The following is a 5,659-nucleotide window of genomic DNA, read 5'->3' as shown; positions in this document are numbered from 1 at the left end:
TCTTAGGAATCTTTGATATATCATGGACAATCAAATTCTAGAGAGACAATAGCGACAAATTTCTACCATCTATGATCTGTCTGGCAACATTTTCGACAACAGTTGCAACTTGCCTTCGTGTCAGTGTTAAAGGTTTCTGAATGGCTATCAAACGAAACGATGGGTCTTCGATTTCTAACAGTGTGGCAAAGTGATCACTTGCCATTTCATTCTGCAGAACTCTTCAGTTACACCTGGAGTGGTCTCATCGTTTGTCTATTATGGTTAAATCCAGAATCGAGGTATTCCTTTTACCGCACAGGTAGGTATGTGCTCATTTAAGCAGTAAAGACCATTCACTGTCATGATGTCTGAAAGAACCTCGCCACAGCGGTTTGTGTAAGGACTACCGGCAACAACATTACAATTCAAGCCGCCCATCAGGATGATCGTCCTGGGCGATCTGGCAATGACATGATTGAGTCTTCACATAAATGCTTCAAACTCATGAAATTCGCAGTTTGGATTGACATGACATTGGCTCCAATCAGCAGTGATGGGACTTCCCCTTTTTTGTAAATATTACACACCAGTTTGTATAATCTTTCTATCACTTCCTCACCTGCACTGTGCAGTAATTCTGCAGGTATCCTGTCTGTCCCAGGAGCCTTTCTGCCATTCAAATCCTTTAATGCTCTCTTAAATTCAGATTTCAGTATTGTATCTCCCTTTTTATTTTCTTCGTCCTCTTCTTCCTCAATAACACCAGTTTCTTATTCATTTCCTCCATATAACTCTTCATTATATTCCACCCACCTATCGACCTTTTCTTTCGTATTATAAATCGGTTTACCATCTTTGTTTAACACATTATTAGATTTTAATTTATGTACCACAAAGTCTTCCTCACTTTCCTGTATGCTCCGTCTAACATTGGTCTTTACCAATGATCATGTCTCTTTCCACTTTTGAACACGTTTCTTTAATCTACTCTCTTTTGCTAATTTTCACTTCCTGTTTATAGTATTTCTTAATTGTCTTTAGTTCCTTTTACCTTCATCACTAGCATTCTTACAATTTCTACATTCATCCATCAACTCCAATATATTTCTTTGACATCAAGGATTTCTACCAGTTCTCTTTGTTCCGCCTAAGTTTGCTTCTGCTGATGTAAGAATTTACTTTTTAACATTTTCCCATTCTTCTTCTATATTTTCTACCTTACCTTTTTACTCAGACCTCTTGAAATGTCCTCTTCAAATATCTTCTTTATCTGCTCAAGCTTCTCTAAATTCCACTGATTCATCTGACACCTTTTCTTTAGGTTTTTGAACCCTAATCTTCACTTCATTATCACTAAATTATGGTCACTATCATGTCTGCTCCAGGATAAGCTTTGCGGTCGAGTTGATTTCTAAACCTTTGTTTAACCATGATACAACCTGACACCTTGCACTATCACCTGGTTTTTTCCATGTGTATGTTCTTCTATTACGATTTTTAAACTATGTGTTGGTAATTACTAAATTATACTTTGTGCAAAACTCAATGAGTCAGTCCACTCTTCATTCCTTTTGCCCAGCCCATATTCACCCACAATATTTCCTTCCTTGCCTTTTCCATTACTTGCATTCCAATCTCCAACAATTATTAAATTTTCATCCCCTTTTATGTGTTTAATTGCTTTCTCAATTTCTTCTTATACTAACTCTACTGCATCATCATGGTCACTTGTAGGCATGTAGATGTTAACAATCGTTTGCTTAGGTTTTGATTTTATCCTTATTACAATGATTGTATCGCTTTGCACTTTGAAATACTCTACTCTTCCTATCTTCTTGTTCATTATGAAACCTATTCCTGGGTGCTCTTATTTGAAGCTGAGTCAATTATTATAAAATCACATGACCAAAAGTCATTTTCTTCTTCTACCAAACCTCGCTAATTACTACATCTATATTTAACCTATTTCTAACCTACTAACCTTTTTTTAGACTTTAACATTCCACGCTCCGACTCATGGAATGTTATTTCTTAATTTTCTAGTGACCCCTTCCTTAGTAGTCCCCACCCGGAGATTCGAATGTGGGACTAATTTACCTCTGGAATATTTTACCAAGGAAGGCTCCTCTATATTTGTTACTTGGAAATGCAGAGAGCTACCAAATTTTCGTGAGAAAAAAACAGCTGTAGTTTTCCATTGTTTTCAGCTGCACAGTACTCTGAAGATTGAGTGATATTGATATGGCTGTTTAAGTCCTCCTGACCTATACTCTTAATAAACTACTAAAAGAGCTGTTGCCCTCTTTCAGAAATCATTCCTTAGTCTGGCTCTCAATAGATACCTCTACGATATGGTTGCACCTTCAGTTCAGCTACTCTGTATCACTGAGCACTCAAGCCCTCTCACCATCGGCAAGGTCTCATGATTCATGGAGGGAGCTGGCAGACTGTTAAGGAAATATAAAATTTAGTTATTATATTTCTACTGTGACAATTTTTGAGTTTAAAAAATCCCAGAACTAGCAGACAGGTGAAAAGTAGGTAATTTATTGATAATTTTACTGTGACAAACAATAAAATTGGTCCATTCAACCATTATTCAATATTTTATTCCATTCAAAGTGGTAATTTAACAATTATAATTATTACATTTTTCTAGGTTAGTATATCCTTCTGCAGCAATATTTTCTTCTTTTTTCATTGACATGAAATTAATAATCAAAAATGCCTGACATCCTTGCTGCAAGCAAGTTAAACTCAGGGTCAGCGATTCTGCTGTGTTGTAGAACTTGCTGAAAAAATTGGTTATTAATTTAAGAAGCGTTTTAAAATTAGTTTAAGGTTGTTTTGAATTATCTGTGATAGCCATTAAAAATGCTTTTACTTAATTTATGGGATTCTGGGTCTTTACTGCATTTTTAAACCTTATGATACCCTAACACCTAGAATGTAATTTTACAGTTACATCCTGGATATTGAAGCAAGTGAGAATATTTTAAAATAGGTAATGTTTGTATTGCTAATTAAAAGTTCTACAAAAAAAAAATCAATCACTTAATTTTGTAGTAATAAAAATCTAAATACAAAGCAAACCAAGCAAGTATAAAAAATTGATTCAGTGAAAAAATTACCATAAAAAACTAAGTAAATAAGTTTGTTTGTGTATATACACACACACACACACACACATATATATATACAAAATTATATATACGTATATATATATATATATATATATATATATATATATATATAATTTTAGGGTGGTCCTTAGCTGTAAAATTAGAATTGTGCTGCTCCCACCCCTCCGAATCCTGTTCCAGTCAACATAAAACTGGCTGTGCAAAACTAGTTCAATCGGACAACTGCTAGGCAACTCTCAAACGCCTTCAAGTTTGAACATAGTATACAAAATGATTAATTCCACTCAAAAGCGATGTACTTGTCCCTATCTCGACCAATTTCTTTCTTCTTAGAGAAATTTATGTGGACACATCCAACAACTCCAACAATTTAAAAAAAAAACATTCTGATTAAAATTTCCAAAAGTTAATTTTACAACTATTGACTCAAGTTTTTCAGTTCCACTTTCATAATCAGGATCATCCTTCCATGTTGAGGGATCTACATTGAGGAAATCGGGGCAGATAGAAAAATCGTGTGAAGAAATTTTTTGTACTGGGTGTTAAAAAAATCAAAAACTTGATGTTTTTACAGGAAGAAAAATCATTTTGGTGCAATATGTAACTCTGCAGGTATTTTTTTCTTCTTCCCCTTCTTTATCATTATCTGCTTCCAGCATAATTTGAGCCATATTTGCTTGCCTTAACCAGTGTTGGTATATAGTCATCAAATAAAGATAGATTCACAGTTTCAGCAACCAAATACCAGAGGTGGTTGGAAAACTTTTTGCAGTAGCCTTACTGATTTTTGGATCAATATCCTGATAATTTATAAATTGACACATGAGTAGGAAATCATGATAAGATGCTTTAATTGCTTCTGGTGAAAGAAACCAGGCTCTAATGTAAACTGGAGCAAGAAAAATATGTATTCTTCTTAAAGAATTCTTCTCCCTGTGTGATAATTGAAATTTATTTTGAAACAGGTATATCTTGAATGCCTTTGACATCCAATTAGCATGACTTATACCTCCTGGTATATTAAACAATATCCTGTTCTTCAGAGTGCCATCAAGAAAGATCATCATCATTAACTCCAACAATTTTCTGTAATCATCTCACTGGTGTTTCTGCATAGAAAGATGGTGTTCAAGAAATCCAAGAATGGTACAACTGACATTATCAGGTAATTCGTTGTTGCCAGTTAGGTAAACATTCTTGTTGAGTTTCATCCAGGTTTCTCAAAATCTTTTGAAAAGTGCCATGTCTGGACTGGAAGTTGCAGTCTTAAGTGAGTCGAAACAGTTCCTCAAAACTAACTCAAAAATGTGATGACGGCAAGGGAGGTACAAGTCATGATTGAACAATTTTTCTAGGTTTGTACAGGCACCATTTACTCGACCTGTGTTGCTTGTTGTTATATCACAAAAAAGTGCCTAAATTTTATTGGTTATACCCCACTTCTTCACTCCTTGGTAAATAGGCATGGCTTGCTCCTATCCTGAAGATGTTTACATTTCAGGGACTCCCAACAATTGCTCCTTGCCTTGAAAAGTTACTATTATTACCAGTCTATCAACCTTTTCAACACCTGGAAGCAGCTTTCCATCTCAATGCAACACTAACTCTTAACAGTTGTTTAGACTAAATTTGTGCTGAATTTCTTTGTGTCCCGCTTCTCTAAATTTTATCCTAAGATGTTGATAAGAAGTGCGATTTATTATTAGGTCTTTTGTATCACATCCATTAATTTCCATTACTAGTGCTTACAAATAAAATAGCATGTTTATCTGAAACAATGACTGGGTGAATATTTCAAACCTTCTATGAAGGTATTAAAACCCTTTAATTTCCATATTTATTTGTATCAATACGTTGCTTAGATCAGAAGATATGCAGCATTAAAGACAAATGTGGTCTTTTCTCTTTAAAGTGGAATATTTCAGTTTGTAAAAATTGTAGACATACAAAAAAAAAATTAAAGCTAAAGTCTTAAGCTTTTAAATGATTTTAATGCAGTTTCCTGAAACATTTTTGTTTCTCCCATGCGCTCGATCAAACACGAAAAACTTTTATAATCTTTAAAACTTTTCTTCTCACTGATTTTTCTTTTAATTGGATGATTTTTTAAACCTGAAGTTACTATCAAAACATAGAGTATTCAAGCTTTAATTTTTTTTATTCGTCTCATCGAGACGAATTGGTGTTGGTTAAAAACTTACCATTTAAAGCATTGAAGAAGTTGTGTTTTTGTCCAGTAGTTGGCTGGGTATTATAGAAGATGAACATAATACCAGACCTTAAGACTCTCCAGTGATTCTGAATTGTACTCGGTTACTCGCATCTTAATGTATATAAAACAAGATGTCCTGACTGATAATTAATGCCCAGCAAAAACTACTGAAGATAAATTGATGAATATTAGTATACACGTTCTTAAAAACATAAAGAAAGATAATATAAACTATTTATAAATAAAACTATAAATTTACTCATTTAATTATAAATTTACTATTTATATACAAAAGATTTATAAATATAAAAAGATGATTTTG

General features: G+C 33.6%; 1 pseudogene; it reads right to left on the bottom strand.

Moving 5' to 3' along the window:
* Nucleotides 1–3,847: 3,847 nt before the first annotated feature.
* Nucleotides 3,848–5,393, bottom strand: LOC142319956 (uncharacterized; annotated as a pseudogene).
* Nucleotides 5,394–5,659: the final 266 nt, after the last annotated feature.

The sequence above is a fragment of the Lycorma delicatula genome, chromosome 2, assembly GCF_047948215.1.
Source record: "Lycorma delicatula isolate Av1 chromosome 2, ASM4794821v1, whole genome shotgun sequence".
NCBI classification, from domain to species: Eukaryota; Metazoa; Arthropoda; class Insecta; order Hemiptera; family Fulgoridae; genus Lycorma; species Lycorma delicatula.
Note: the sequence above shows the minus strand (reverse complement) of the source record. Positions and strands in the feature narration are given on the sequence as shown.